The following is a 17,334-nucleotide window of genomic DNA, read 5'->3' as shown; positions in this document are numbered from 1 at the left end:
CAAGATCCACTTTTGTCTCTACAAACAAGAATTAAAATTAATCTTATCCTCAATGAAGAGTCACTTTTGAGATGAGATGGGATGGTTAACAAAGTAAGTTTTGGTGTTAAATGCAAAGTTGGGGACATTTATTATGACCTTGACAACTTGTTTTAGATTACCTGATAATGTGGTAACAAAAGAAATGGGCCTTGAGTAAACAGAAATATAGTCATTGCTATGCTTCCTCACTCATGATGTCTGTTCTGTTTCTATCTTTATTTATTTGACAATGAACTTTTAGCTATGATTGTGTCATTAATATGAATGCATTCTTTACTTATGAAAAGAGGAAGCTATCTATAGGAATTTGGAAAGAGATTAATGGGAAAAATTTTATCATGGAGTGCTTAGAAAAATCTTAGAAAACTGCCAACAAGTGATTACAGAGAAGAATACATTGACATGAGAAATGGTGAACGGCTGAATTCATGTCTGATGTGACCTGACATTTGTTTTCTTTCCAGACATGTCAACAAGTCTTGTCAACACTCTCGTCTCTAAAAATTTCAGATTGAGGGTTTTGTTATTATACTGATGATTTTACTAAGTCATACTCAAGAGTCAGAACTGTTTATTTACCTTCAGTTCTTAAGATAAACAAGTGAACATTGCTTAATGAAAGAATTTTGTCAGTCTCACTGAAATGTAAACAGACTGGATAGGTGTTATTTAAGTTATACACAAACAATCATGCCATTTGTATATTTTACAATTTTAAAATTTATTCTTTGAGAATTTACATACATATTTATTTTGATCATATCCATACCTCCAAATTCTCCTGGACCTCCTTCTGCCATGCTCCTCCCAACTTCTTGAGATATATATATATATATATCATTGTGATTCTCTCTAATAACCTCTGATGAAATGAATGGTGAGTGTTGCACTAATGAATGGGTATAAGGATAAGTATTTAGTAGATAGTGAAATACACTATTAATTTAGCAAAATGATGAGGTTTTCCTCTAGGGTTAATGATGTCTCTAGCTATGAGTTCTTTGCTAAGTTTACAGCACCAGGCATGAATTCCCTCCTATTGAATGGACCTTAAATCCAATCAGATTGTTGGCTACTCCAAGACATTAGGGCCACTATTGTACCATTGAACATATCTTGCCAGGAAAGTTGTTATTGTAATCAATAGGATTTATAGCTGGGTAGGACCGTAGATAACCTTTCTCCTTCAACAGTCTGCATAGAACCTTCAACACTATGAAGACTAGTCATCAGTGCAGAGGCTTCCACGGTAGTACCATACCAGTTGTTCAGAGGGTGTCTCTGAGATCACTACAAATAATATAAGTTATTGACATTTCTCTTGGTTGCTGTCATTACTTGAGGGTAAGATACTATTGCTGAACATGCCATATACTCCTGTCACAGAACGTGAAGAAATCATTTGAACTTTAAAATGTAATATTAGTAATTTATCCTTAAAATATCAACATTTAATGTAAATAATTAAACAGAAATTGATTTTTTTCTACAATTTTTGTTTTATTTGTATGAAACAAATTTTCACCAATTTAACAGCTTCAAACAACATGGAGTCACTCATTATTTTGTAGATCATAAATCTAGCCTAGATTGGGAGGGTTCTCTGATTAGGGACTTCAGATAGGAATCAAAGTCTACTTTGCATCTGAACTCAGTAGCTTTGGTTGTAGGACTGAGTTACAGGTTGGGGCTCCTGGAATTCTTTGCCTCATGATTCTTCTACCTCAGAGCCAATTAGGAAGCATTTTGCTCATATGAAATCCATGTAGTACTTTAAATATTGGGCTTGAAGAAGGGCTTTAGATATCCATCTGACTATATAGTGAATCTAATGAATAGATAGCTGTTTTGATTTACACAAAAGTAAACTAATTAGTAACTTACTAATTAGTAATTATTACATGATGTCCAATAATGGTTACAGTTCCACTCATACTCAATTGGAGAATTAAACAAAGTAAGTGTATTTGACAGCAGAAATCTGGGAATAAAGGGAATACACCCAAACATTCTGTCGCTATAGCAGTGAAGTGGTTGATTTGTGAAGATAGAATGTTGGGAAACAACCACTTGGCTTTGTCTCAAGGTATATTAGTCTTTTTTTCCATTTCAATTAGTCCAATACTGTATGTTAAAAAGAAAAGTAGTTTTCTTTGTTTACAGTTCTGCAAGGTGCTACATCACATGGTGGCCTTCTTGCACACTGAATGTTGAGTCAACAAAAGATGTTGTGTGGAGAGAGACAAGGGCTTATGCATGTGTTTGTCTGTTTGTATGTCTGACTCTCTGCCTGCTTGGCGGCACTACGATTTAACATGTGGGCTCCATCCTGATGATTTTCCCCAGTTCTACTCACCTACTCAAAGTCCACCTCTAGATATTATTGTTAATTAAGGTTTCCATTCTCTTAACACCTGAAAACTCAGACCTGAGCATATAGAAATAAATTTAATACTTGTAATTGATTGACATGTAATGTAAAATAGAATTAAGCAGTGACAAATACCCTAACAAGGAGAATTGAGCTATGGTATCACCACCACAAGTTCTCTTTATGGCATTGTCTTTCTCCTATGCCCCTTTACTTAAGTCCAATAACAGACTGTCCTCTTATCTTGGACAGTAATAAGAGGACAATATGGATTTATACTTCAATGTTTAACCTTATTTTGTAATATTTTTTAATAATAAAATTAGCCATACTATATTGCAAACTAGATTGCAGAATTACCTCTGATGAAGAGAAGAATTTGACCGAGTTCCTCAATTGACTGCATGTATGGGAGGGAAACAAATGAGACTCTATGGCTTCCATCCTGGCATATTGGGTCAGCAGTTAGAAACTCAAGGAAGCTGCTTTCTTGAGAAAGTTGGGTGGGTAGGGAGGTGGGATCTGGAAGGACTTGAGGAGGTGGAAAAGACTGGAGAAATGTCCAATAAGGTGGAAGGTTGCTATTTAGGGGGGGAGTCGTATTATTCAAACCTAGTTCTCAAAAGATATTTCAGGATAGTTATTTGGTTTGGATGTTAGAATAGAAATGATGTAAAACTCAGGATATTATACTATGGAAGGAAAGAACACAAAAAACCCCAGACATTTTTACCTAAGAAATAGAATTTTTGCTATGAAAGATGTAGAAAAATATATTAAGAGATGAGAGGTGAACCTTTGGCAAGGACATTTTTAAAGAAAAGTAAGAATTGTTTAAGGGAAACAAGTGATTGAGTGCCAGCAAAAAGGGTGATAAAATGGTGTCTTTGTAATTGCATTTTATGCAAACTACAAATATTTTCTTTAAAATGTATATAAAGACCATCTGATTAATACTATTCTTTGAGAATCAAAGATTCAACAGGTGAAAGGTTAGTTAGTCCTTAGCAACATTTCCTTTAGTAGGAAAAGTAGCCTTTAAGAAACGATGGAGAACTACATTTCCTGAACTAGACATAGTTACACAAAGAAAGCGTGGAACCCTGTGATGTATATGATCAGTGCTGATATTACGAAGTTCTCTCTGCTGTCAGGTAAAAAGCACTACAAGGGCAGACTTTGAGTTGCATCATCATTGTCCTTAATCTATTGAGCTGCATCATCATCGACCTTATTCTACAGCCGGGAACTGAGCCCATAGGAGTGGCTGCTTTCTTGAGTTTCCTCCTTTCTTGAGGACCTAGCTCAGAGCCATACAGTCTTCATGATTGTGATTTCAGTGTCTGTGAGTCTCTATGAGCCCCACTTAGTTATTCTGTGGGCCATGTTCTTGTGGTTTCCTCAACCCCTTTGCTCCTACAATCCTTTAAAAATGTTCTAAATAACAAAAAAATATTACTAAGAATTCACTAATCTTCAGAAGTTAGGTGCCTTCACTAAACATATATAAATAGCTAAATGTTCTGCTTTCAACACAAATCTTTATTGACATGGGAATTAGCCTTTGTGTCTGTAGCATATGTTTTTATGCAGCAAATGCATTGAAAATTGAGAATATGCTGAGCAATGGTGGCACACACCTTTAATCCCAGCACTTGAGAGGCAGAGGCAGATGGATCTCTGTGAGTTCAAGGCCAGCCTGGTCTACAGATTGAGTTCTAGGAAAGCCAGGAATACACACAGAGAAACCCTGTCTTGAAAAACCAAAAAAGAAAAATCAAATTTTTAAAAATATGTTTGAAGGTATTATTTTCTGTGTACTCTGTGAATGTAACTTAAACTTTTGTGAGTAATGCTTTGCTTTTAAATACGGACAGACCATGAACTCTTTAAACACAAAGGACTTTTTCGGGTCTATTGTATCTTACCTTGTTAAACTTATCCTTGGCAATCATTCTGCATTTCTTTATGTTTGTACTTATTTTGGAAATTGGTGTTTAACAATGATGTTTTATTGTAAGATTTGTATGATAATAGGATTAGGATCACAAAAACTCCAATTTCAAATTCTGCCTCTCACTGATCTGTTTGTTTATTCTCTATTCATTCAGCTGGCAGGTATTGAGTTTTTCTGGAAATTTCTTATATTGTTGAGAAGTCTGAATGCAATCCTTAACACATAGGAACATTTTTCTAGGTTTTCATTTTGATCCATGATATAGCCTCACCTCTCTTTGTCTTAAAATAGTAGTTCAATAAAATACTAATAATGTACTGAGAAATATAGAGGCACAGATTTTATATCCCTCTGTTCCACTAACTTGAAATTTAGTTCTGAATTCAGAAAAAAAATGTGGATGCATTTCAAGTTAATTAAACAAGGTCCTTTTGCTTGGTAATGAAAATACATATTTCAAGTGTTGCTTCTGTAAGTAGGTGATGTATATTTAGATCAGGTATTTATTTCATTTGGGTGCCTCATTAATGATGTTATGACTGCAAGTTAAAGCTATAATAGGTAAATTTTGAGTGAGTTTGCTTATTATTAATACTTTAGTAAAGAGTCTGGCTTGTGTAATTATGCAAAAGTAAAATAAAGATAAAATAAGGTACATGTGTATTTTTTAAATAGCTAAAAAAATTTAAATATATTAACCTTGCTTATTCCTCTTAATGGAGGCAAATGTGGTTATTTTTTGTCTTCCTTTATTTTTCTAAAATTAACATTGTTCCAAGGCATTTCCAAATATTGTGATTTTTTTAAAAAAAATATTTTAAACAACTCTATGTTTCTTTAGAATGTGTGATTGAAAAAGTGAATAATTATAAGTCAAAGGGTTCTGAAATTTTCACTTAATTTATAAAGCATTACACCATTTTATAAAATAATCTTGGGCCAAATGTCATAATCCCTTATGAGAATCTTGGAAGAAGTCAGTGTTTTAATGTTGGTATTCCTGAAATTGTAATGATATATGTAGTTATCTTTGATTGACATGAGATTTCATTTATTTATTTATTTTTTATTTATTGTTTTTGCATTCTGACCACAGTTTCCCCTCCCCTCTCTCCTCCCAGTCTCTCCCTACCCCCATTCACTCCTCCTCTTCTACTTCTTCTCAGAAAAGGGCAGGCCTCCTGTAGATATCAACCAGCTAAGGTATCTCAAGTTGCAGTGAGACTAGGCACCTCCTCTCCTATTAAGGGTGGACTTGGCAATCTGTTAGGAGGAAAGGGTCCCTAAAGCAAACAACAGCCCCCTTCTCCCACTGCTAGGAGACCCACAAAAGGTCCAAGCTACACAACTGAAACATCCATGCAGAGGGTCTAGGTCACTCCCATGCAGGCTCCCTGGTTGTCAGTTCAGTCTTTGTGAGCTCCTATCAGCACAAGTTAGTTGGTCCTGTATGGTTTTTTTTTTGTTGTTGTTGTTGACCCCTCTGGCTCCTACAATCCTCCTTCCCCTCTTCTTTTTAAAACACACTTGTAGTATTAGTACAATAAACTGGTTTTGATTGTATAACAAGAGTTGCAAGGAAGTTGAGGGAAGTTTTCTTGTTTCTTGAAGTTTTTATGATTTGTTTTTTTCTTGAGCTTTTATAGGGCAGAATAATTTAAAATATTTTAATATATTGGTAATAATTTTGTTTCTGTTATAATTTGGTAATGAGAAAAACATTGAATGAAGTGTCTAGTATAGTTTGGCAAACATTTATATATTTATATAGTTTGACTAACATTTAATTGAAATTCATATTTTGAAAGGAAAAAAATCAGGCATCCTTTGCCATGTTAAACATAGGTGGATTAAGACAATGCACTCTCATAATTTTATATCTTATAAACTTTTAATAACAGTGAGTTGTATATATGTGATCTTTTTCTTTTTTTTTTTTTTTTTTTTTTTTTTTTTTTTTGGTTTTTCGAGACAGGGTTTCTCTGTGTAGCTTTGCGCCTTTCCTGGAACTGGCTTTGGAGACCAGGCTGGCCTCGAACTCACAGAGATCTGCCTGGCTCTGCCTCCCGAGTTCTGGGATTAAAGGCATGCGCCGCCACCCGCCCGGCTCTTTTTTCTTTAAAACATACAAGAGGAAGATTTACTACCAGACATAGGGGAAGGAGATGACTTCTAAAAGTATTTCCTTGAACAAATTTTATCATGTGATTTTTTTTTTTTTTTGGTGATTGAAAGGTTTTTTTTATTTTATAATTTAATTTAATTTTACATATCAGTCACGGATTCCCTTGTTCTCCCCCCTCCCTACCTCCCCCCCAGCCCACCCCACATTCCCATTTCCTCCAGGGCAAAGACTCCCCTGAGGATTGAGTTCAACCTGGTAGATTCAGTCCAGGCAGGTCCAGTCCCCTCCTCCCAGGCTGAGCCAAGTGTCCCTGTATAAGCCCCAGGTTCCAAACAGCCAACTCATGCACTAAGTACAGGACCCGGTCCCACTGCCTGGATGCCTCCCAAACAGATAAGCTAATCAACTGTCTCACTTATCCAGAGGGCCTGATCCAGTTGGGGGCTCCTCAGCTATTGGTTCATAGTTCATGTGTTTCCATTCACTTGGCTATTTGTCCCTGTGCTTTATTCTATCATGTGATCTTTTAATTCTGAGCACCAAGCACTTTATTCCTTCATTAAGTCATATGAATCCTATATGTCTCGCAGAAGAAATTTAGTTAAGAACAGAACAAAGTTGCTAATTTAAAACAAAAGAGTTCCCAATATTTCTGTGATTAGTTATGTGAGAAATGAAAAACTGTGTTTCAAGTACATTCATTTGATCAGCCTGCCTCTATGCTACCCCCATGATATACTGCCATGCTGCCTCAACCCTGGGACATAGACTGGAACAGAGGTAAATGAATCAATTTGATAGGAATAGTGCAGCTCATCAAGGCCTTTCATATGCAAGATCATTCAGAGAGCTGTGAGGAGGACCAGTTGTGTGACTGCAGGAAGACAGCAAGGCAGCTCTGGGAGAAGAAATGGAGTCGTCATGGCCCTGGCTAGTAGGTAATACAGATACTCCCTCAGAAAATGATCATTTCACTGGTTTTCAAATCCAAGTAACACTTAAATTTTCTTTTTTCGTTAGTATAATTTCTCTTACATCACTTTATCTTTTTTCCAAAAGTTTAATGACTGCTGGCCCCACCCAGGCCTGAATCAGTGGAGGACACAGACAGTGGCCTCCCAGACTTTTTGGTTTAGAAGGGGAGGTCAAAAAATGTATTCTAATCTGAGCGAATTCCTATCCATTGAATGGCAACTGTCAAACTCGAGAGTGGGTATTCTTGCCTTGGAGCCCCCCCACTCTTGGGGGTTTTCTTCACTTCACTTTTTGAATCTCTATTCTCTATGATTTAAAAAACTATGACTGATGTATATTCTATTGTAAATAGAATATATTTATCACCATTTAGTAGGAAATATTAATGCAGAGTCTCATGTCAATATACCTTGAGATTAATCCATGGATGAGGCAGTCACTCATGTTCCTTTTACATTTAGAGTAATGTTCTCTTGCTGCAAAAATTACTGCAGTCTGATTCTAACACTAGCTCATTTATATTTATTGGAGAACATATATGTGATTCTATTATAAGTAACCTTTAGTAGCTCAACTTCTGTTTTGAATATATCTTAAAATTTATCTTCTCTGATGCATCTTTATCCCTCCATCTCAAGATACCATTAATGTTTGGCTCAGACATGTGATTTGGCACCAAAAATGCAACTAGGGTTGTTCTGAATATTTTTTTAATCCATGGAATTTAGGGGCCCAAGGACACTGTCTATGACTGGTTTTAGAGACAATGAAAATGGAAGTTCAGGTTCTTCTCAGCAATATTCCCTCACATAAATCTTAATAGTTACATTTAAAAAGTGATGTGGGAGTAGATGTCACCGGGAGAGAGTCGGGCTAGCTTGTGAGAAGCTGTATGCTGGACTCCTAGCACTGCCTTTCTTGGCCTTATCGCCAAGCCCAAAGATAAGATGCTCTACTGGAAAAAGAAGTTTAGCCTTTATAATAAACACTAATGGTATTAAGCAACATACATTGTGTGTATGTCTTTCTAGTAGAGTACAAAAGAGGAAAGGATTTTTCAGTAACTTTTGAATCTGGCATCAAATTCTCAATAGAGTTTTGTCATTATTTCATTGTGTGTCTTATCTGCACCTTACTGAGGTTTGATCTCACAGAACCAAGTTTTCACTCAATGCCTCTGTCTCATAAGAATATTAACTGCACTAGAATAAGGATCTTGACATCTTTTGTTATTTCAATTCTGTGTAAAACTGAGTAAACATTTTAAAAGAAGGACCCCTTAAATCATGTTGTTGTAATAACCCTAAATGAAATGTATGTGTTTCTCCAAGGACTGTATTAGAAGCATAGGGTGCTGTAATCAAAAGCCATATTGTCCTTGATACTCCAGCACTCTGCGGGAACACAACCCAGCAAGCCACCCTTCATCCTTCCCCTGAGTTTAGCTGCCATTAACCTAAATGACCTTGTTTGCATACCCAGTGTTTTAATCACTGATGAAATGAATATATTTTATCCTTTTTGTCACAGGAAAAACAAATATATGATATATAATATTTTCATTAGGAAAATGAAGAAGCATTTGAAAGGCAATTATAAAAATTTTGCTAATGATATTAGTTGTACCATCTAAGAACAACAAAAAAAATGTTTAAACACCCATGTAAAACACTTGTAGCCATCAACACTACAGTTAAGACAGTTCTCCATCATTGTAGTAAAACCACTACCTAACTGCTATTTAGCATTCACTGTTATAAATTGTAATACTTATCAATACACGTAGCTTCCGTCTTTTACTCTGACACTTCCTCTTGCCGTCTGCCCTTCCACTGTTTACTCTGCCAGAGTGGAAACTATGAAGAATATGCACGCTGGAAGTTAAGGGGATCCTACATTTAGTTCAAGATTATATTAATTGAGCTCAAACTGTGAAAGCCATTTAATGATCTGCCAGTGTTCCGTTAATTAGCTACACTGGTCCCAAGTGGCCCGACTCTCTAAGTATCCAATTAGAAAAGCCAAAGTCCCTGGTTCTTCCCGAATCCGTTTTGCATCCTGGATATTGTTAATTTTTTTCTCCTTGAGGCACCTTTTCTCATGGTAATAGTAAACTTCCTGCACAATTATTCCAGCCATCCATTTTGTAACAGAGTTTGCTTTGGTAAAGAATGAACAAAACCTTGAAGTTGGCCTTGAAGTTAGAAAGGCATTTGTACCTGAAAGCCGTCCTGTGAAGACTGGGTTACAGTTAGAAAGGGAAACTGCACTTTGGGCCTGGCCTGGGGCTGGAAGCGTCTTTAGTAGCCATATGCACTTTACTTTTGGTGTCCAAGGATAGACGTGTAACGGAGTTGCTACTCCATTCTCTTTTGATTACTCTTCAGTGATATTTGGAGAGAAGGAAAAGGGAGCAGGGAAGAAAAAGAGAGAGAGAAAGAGGGTACCAAGGAGGGAGAGAGAAAGGAGAAGGGGATTCCAAAATAGTTTATAAGATAAATAAAATGCATTTTGGAGTGCAATAATAATGACGGTTTTCAGTATTTCCTATGTTGGACAAGTTTCTCAGAGAGCAGAGTCAACATTGTATATTTGGGGTCATGGCCTGTAAAGCACAACAATTAAAAAAATTCAGAGTAAGCATGTATAACCTGTATTAATATAAAGGTTTTCACATGGCACAAAACACCAAGTCTGTCTACTTAGGCTCATTTGAGTTACCAATGGATTCTCCTATAGTTAAAGCAATGCCATGTTATACAAGTTGTGGGTTAGTCATGTGTATCACATGTGCTGCCAGTTCTTCTTGTTCATCCCTGAGGAAATACATTGTCACAGTTAGTCATCTACATGCAGATACTGGTCCCAAATTCTTCAAATGTTTGACATACTTTTGTTTCCTGAACTACATTTTGTCATTCACAGTGTTATTTCTCTCCCTGGAAAGATGAAGAAACTGTTAAGATGATAAGTAATTTGCACAGGGGTCCAAGTCCAATAACTGTGTAATGATTCAGGGCCGTGCTTCCAGTCCCACTATTTTGCTGAAAAGCAGAAATGTCAGCTGAAGTACTTTAGTGAAGAAGGTGATTTTTGTTGGAAATTTCTGCCAAATGTTTGAGAGAGAATTGAAAAACAGTTTTATGCAGTATTTTGCAAAACTAGAAGATGGGTAGGATGTTACAAATCACATGTCATAAAAATCAGAGTCCCAAACCAGAAAAATCACAAACTGGCTCTAATCAAAATGAGGGACATAGGAATCTTTTTAAAAAACAGCAACTAGAATTTGACAATATGTAAGGAGAATTATGCCCATTGTAAATTTGTTTCTTAGAAAGCGAAGTATGTAACTTCTATATCATCTAGTAGTTGTACTTCTGGGCAATGAGCTTCTAAACCTTTAGACTTATATTCATACAAACCCAATTGTATATTTACAGCAATGTTTTTCAACGGCCTCAAACTGGAAATGATGCAGCTGTCCCTCAATAGGAAATTTTTATCTGACATCTGCTAGACAGTTGGTTTAAAAACTCTTGTACATCTATACCATGAGACACTTAGAAAAAAAACTGCTCCAGGTGGGACACACACAACAGTCCCCATAAATCTCCAGAGAATCATGCAGTGAGTAAAAGCCAGTCTCTCAAGGTTGAATGCTGTCTGGTTCCATCTGTAAATCATACATGAAAAGACAAATCATGGAAGAGGAAGGAAGATTAGTGGGTGTGAAGGCTTACAAAGGGAGGGCACCGAGGGAAGTGCGTATGTCTATAAAAATGAAAAGGGTCCTTGAAATCCTATAAATGTCCTGGATTAATATCAGTGACCTGATTTGATATTGTACTACTGTTTCTCAAGTGAAACCATTGATTGAAATTAGATAAAGGGTACATGGGACCTATCCATTTTATGTCTTATAACTCATTTGAGTCTACAATTTACACAGAATTTAAAATACCTAGGAAATTACAATAAGTTTAAAATGAGAATATCTCAGGTGTAATATATCATTACCTTGACTATTCATTCCCTCATTTAATCTTTGACTCATTTTATAAATGTTATAACATTTTGGTTTTTGAAAATATGAGCTATATAATATTGATTTCTTTTTGGCATAAAGATGTCTTTTATATTTCAAAAGAGTACATATATTCATACAAAGACAATCTTCTGATATTTTTGCATGTTCAAGTACATTAATACCATTGGAATATCTCAAAATGTGAGTTTTTTTTCTTTGTAAAGTTCTTGAGAATTTGTGCTATGTATTTTGATCATATTCACCCTTCCTTCCCTGATTTCTCCCAGATGTGCTCTCCTTCCATATCACCCAACTTTGTGGCCTGTTTGGAGGAGGTTGTTTTTGTTTAAGCTATCAATTCCATTTTTTGGATGTGTGGCTTTTGACTGGACTATAGTCAATCTACCAAGGGTCATACCTTAAAGAAAACTGAGGCTCCCTCTCACAGCATCTTCCAGTCCCCAGCAGCTCCGCGTTTAGAGACAGGACTTCATGCCTGTTTAGCCTTTGCAAGCTGAGAGTTTTGCCGTGCTTGAGCTTGTACAGGTCTTATTCATGATGTCACAACAAATAAAGATTCATACGCACAACCTGCCCTGATGTGATCAGAAAACACCATTTTCTTATAACCATCCACTACCTCTGGTCATCTCTCACCCCCCTTCACAATGGTCCCTGAGCTTGGGGGGCGAGGGCTATGATATAGGTGTCCCATTTATGGTTGGTAATTCTACAGAAAGGATAATGATCAACACAGAGACCGACAGGCAGAGAATCAGAGACTGTGGGGGGCTCTGGACTTCCATAACTGGTTTCCCAACAGAGCATCTAGAGCCTGAAATGGTGATGCTGATAGATTTGTGACAAGTGTTTTGTGTTTGTTGCAGGTGAGGTGATAAATGAGGAAAATCCCATTTGGAGCTTTTTCCACTCTCTTTTATGCTTGCCCAATATTCCTATTGTCAGTGTTTGCTGAGCCTCATGAGCCTTTACTCTCAGGGTTTGTCTGTTCTCTGCCGTTTTTAATCAGGGACCCCAGTGAAACTGTTCTGTGTTCAAGGGGTTACAAGATAAGTGGAGAGTCACTCTAGACTGGAAAGCTTTCAGTACCCAAATGGAAAATTTCATTCAGATCATGAAGAGGAAGGGCAGATTTGTGAGAATACTCACAGGGCATGCTAAACAGGTCACGGTCACTCTGAATTTCTTATAACTAACTCAGCATGTTTAAATACTGCATCTCTTTCCTACACTGAGCTTTTTAACATCCAAGCTTTGTCATGCTTCCAGATATATGCAACACTCAATAGTCATTAAATTCAGGTATACAACAAGAAGATTTGCAATTAATCAGTAAGAAAATAACTTTGGGAATAAAGCTTTCATATTCTTTGTCAAATGATAATTCCAGAGTGATTTAGGGAAATAGCAAGAGGAAAATTCTGTAAATAAGTACGTTGTTTGAGGTCTATTTTCTTCATTGAACCACATTTATTTAAACATGGTAAAATTGAAAATTGCCATGAAAGGGCAATTTTGAAAGGGCTTGGAAGTACAATTGATTAGTTTACTTGTATAGATGAAAGAATATGCCTGCCATGATTGAAATTATCTGGACTTGATTTTCAAAGTATAAAATTATTTGAACATTTCTCTCAGGAAAATGTGTAGCCATCTGTATCGGTATGTGATGAAACCAACAAGAGGTAATGATGGAGCAGGTCCTTCTCAAGACATTGCCTCAACTCATACAGATTAGAGGCTGATGAGGTGGTGTTGATCTCACAACCCCTCAGTTCTGATTGCTAAGATTGCACTATTATCATACAATGATTCCCAGAACCAGGGATTCATTTCTCATAAGCGCTTACAGAAGTGGCAAGGTACTGGGGAAAAGCCCATTTACACCAGTTGGCTAGAGAAAGTAGGATTCTATTGCCTTACCTATCTTCACCTCATCAGTCCTTAATATACTTTGAAAGGAGTGTTGTTTACCAATCACATATTGAGTAGCAAGTTCTTTTCTCTCATCATTTTTCCTTTTATTGAAAATAGATTTTTTTCTCATATTATATTTCCTTATAATGGTCGTTCCTCTTTCTTTTCCTCCCAATTCCTCTCCACCTCCCCATACATCCAGGTCCACCCCCGTTCTGTTTCACATTAGAAAATAAAAACAGGCTTGTAAGGGATTATATTAAGATAAAATATAGTAAAATCAAACAAAAACTAATGCATCTGAACAGGACAAAACAAACAACAGAAGGGAAAGAGCCCAAGGCCAGGCCCAAGAAACAGATATAGATTCAGAGACTAACTAGTTCTCACTCTCACATAAAAACACAAAACTGGAAACCATAATATAAATGCAAAGGACCTGTAGGTTAAAAAATGAAATTAAAAAATCACAAATCAAATACATTTAAATTAAATACTAAAAAAGATAAAATTGAAAAAATTTAAAAGCCTTGACATGACATTATGAGAGAAGGGCCATCCAAAGATGCTGCTGAGTTCATGTTCTGTGGCCACTTTACTGCTAGGCATGCAGCCTCCCCTTAAGATTAGTTTCTTTCACCAGTGAGTCTACCTGGGAGAAAACTAAATTTTCCTTTGCAAGTGGATATCAGTTGACCATAGCTTCTGAGTTAGTGATGGAGCATGTGTGCACTTCTCATTTCAGCCTTAGGACCCCACCTGATGCAAAACCATGCAGCCCCTGTGCATGCTGCCTCAGTCTCTGTGAGTGCATATGTTCATCAATCCTAATGATTTCAATGCCCTGTTTTCTTGATGTCCTCCATCACTTCTGGATCTGACACACTTTCTGCCTCCTCTTCTGCAGGATTCTCTAGGCCCTGAGGGAAGAGATTTAATGGAGACATCCCTTTTAGTACTAAGTGTTCCAAAGTTTCTCATTGTCTGTAATTGCATTTATTTTTATTTTTACTCTTGTTTTCTAGAGTATCAATCTGTCTGCTGTCTGTCTATCTTTCTGCCTGCCCGCCTACATACTATCATCTACCTACATACCTATCATCTATCTGTCTATCATTTTATCTATCCAACTATCTATCTATCTATCTATCTATCTATCTATCTATCTATCTATCTATCTATCTATCTATCCAACTATCTATCTATCTATCTATCTATCTATCTATCTATCTATCTATCTATCATCATCATCATCTATCTCCCTACCATATATCATCTATCTCTCTCCTCTTACACTTAACAATGGTTAATGTGGAACCATATCCTCTCAGTGAGGTTTGTACATACTAGCATATTTCCAGTTGGCATCAGATACAGGAGATTTGAAGGGTGAATCGGTGATTTTTTTTTCTTCAGTTCTGGAAGTCCAGGGCCTTGCACATGGTAGGCAAGGCTCCACATCTTCAGCTTAGTCACAGGTTTTTCCTTATTTTAGACCCACAGGTGTCATTCCAATAGGACACAGACTTTATCTTTTTAGCTATCAGAAACATTTACTTCCAAATTAGACCCCCCAATTTATTCATATCCATGGACAAAACTTAGAAAAGACAACCTAATATCATCCTACACAATAATAAACACCTGAAGAATTCCTCACATTGAAAGATGGTTCCTATGGTGTGTCTCAGGCTCTGCATTTCCCAAAGGTGATCATCAGAAAGAGATCACTGCCTGGATTTTCCCATCAGCTGGGACGTCCTGTCTTATTTTCCACAGAGATGGTTCTTGCTTGTCAATCTGCCCCTCTCCTCTTCACAACTTGTCATCAGAGAGGTTGAGAATTATACTCACCCCATTTATATTCTTAACAAATAGTATATTCCAAAGGTATTTTTTGGTTAAACAGAAATCGGTGTGGAAGGGGTTTATTATTACTGTCAGAATTTCAAGAATCTGTATAATAGTTTGGAATATTTTAGTTGTTTATTAGTTTGATATTAAAATCTAATTACACCTTTCCTCCCTTCGAGGTCTCCCATGTGCCTTTCCCCTCAATACTCTTTCAAATTCATGGTTTCTTTAATTTTTTCGGTCTGCATAATGTATAATGTTAGGGTCATCACTACTATTGATCAAAATAGGGTCATCACTACTATTGATCAAAAACTTCCGAGAAGTGGATGAGTGAATTTCTGCTTTCTCTGCTTGTACAATCGGGGCACAGAGTTGATGCCACTTTAAAACTATTACCAATAGTAAACAGGTATACTAATCTTCCATCTGCTTATAATGGTGAGTCTGGCTGTTACAAAAGTGATTATATTTATCCATGAATATATGGAATGCATTTTTATCAACTTGGGAGTTAATGGGAGCAGAGGAGTAAAAGTTAACAAAGCTTAAGGAAACTTTAACTAGATTTATTTTGGATATACTATGCAATCATCAAGACTCCAACTGGATAATATCTAGTTTCTTTATTTGATATAAATATAAATAGTCAAATATGCAGGAAGCTAACAGTTCCCATCCACAGATAATGCTATTTGTCTCTGATCTCTGCATAATATTTAATAAAGTCAGAGTCATATTTTAGTTTTTAAATATACAGCTGTATTTCATATTAATAAGGTATTTAAAAATTATAGTAGTTATATAATATTTTATTATTTAGTTTTAATAACTTAAATATTGCAGTGTTATCTACTGAGGTTATTTTTAATACAATCTAGTAGAAACACTTACTTTTACTTTTAGCATTTTTTAGTATTGATCATATTAATCATTGGAGTTTAGTTTGTGTATAGAATGAAAGATGGAATTCTAAAGTAGTTTGCAGAGTTGATTATCTCAGTGTTTCTTTCAAAATGACAGTTTTCTTTCATGGTGGTTTATGAGGGTCTATTATCATACATAGACTGCATCAATCTTTTGGATATAGTTTTTAGATATTCTGTTCTTTGGAGAATTAGATCATTATTAACAGTTTTTGAAATACTGTAGTTTTCAATACTCTGTGGCTCAAAGAACGAGGATCTTAGAAAATTCTTTTTATTTTTTATATTCTATTTATAAAATGAATTCCAGGAAATTCGTTTTCACACCTGCTTTGTCCGAGTATCTTACTGGCTTCTTCCCCTCCGGTTCCAAATGTTTTCAGTTTCCTTAAATCTAAGCTAATTTAACAAAAGAAAGTCTTCATATGACTATATTGTTTTCACTTAAGTCTACCCATTTATCTTCTCCTTTGACATAAAGCAAAATAATTTTCATGAATGTTCTGTATATAATAAATATAAAATAAATGATATTCTTTCAAGTTAAAAATAAAATGATTTTTAATTGAGAATGGTATGGCTTTCCCATCAAATATTTTAAGTGATCATTGCCTCTCTGACTAGAATTATTTAGTTGTTCATAATTTTTTTTTTTTTTTTTGGTTTTTCGAGACAGGGTTTCTCTGTGTAGCTTTTCCCCTTTCCTGGATCTCGCTCTGTAGACCAGGCTGGGCTCAAACTCACAGAGATCCGCCTGACTCTGCCTCCTGAGTGCTGGGATTAAAGGCATGCGCCACCACCACCCCCCGGCGCTGTTCATAATATTTTTAAATAATTATGCACACACATATATTTAAATAACAATATAAGACATAAAAGAAACTTTTTGGAGAACATCCTCAGAAATTACTGAACCAAGGTAATTACCATCTTTTCCAATTCTTTTTGTCCTCTTCATATTTGAATAGAAACTATGGTTTTTAAATCCTGTTTAATGGTTAAGCATATATAATTAATAATTTGACAACCTTTATATAAAATCTTTATTTTGTTTACTTACCAGTCAGACTATATTCAACAAGGACATCATTCTAGGTCATCTGTGGTATTCAAAAT

At 35.9% G+C, this 17,334-nt stretch overlaps 1 protein-coding gene across 4 annotated transcripts in view; it reads left to right on the top strand.

Moving 5' to 3' along the window:
* The window catches only part of Pclo (piccolo presynaptic cytomatrix protein), a 345,647-nt gene that overhangs the window by 40,070 nt on the left and 288,243 nt on the right, over positions 1 to 17,334 (top strand). The window lies entirely within an intron of this gene.

The sequence above is a fragment of the Peromyscus californicus genome, unplaced genomic scaffold (genome assembly GCF_007827085.1).
Source record: "Peromyscus californicus insignis strain IS unplaced genomic scaffold, ASM782708v3 Scaffold_6__1_contigs__length_162567912, whole genome shotgun sequence".
Taxonomy (NCBI): Eukaryota; Metazoa; Chordata; class Mammalia; order Rodentia; family Cricetidae; genus Peromyscus; species Peromyscus californicus.
Note: the sequence above shows the minus strand (reverse complement) of the source record. Positions and strands in the feature narration are given on the sequence as shown.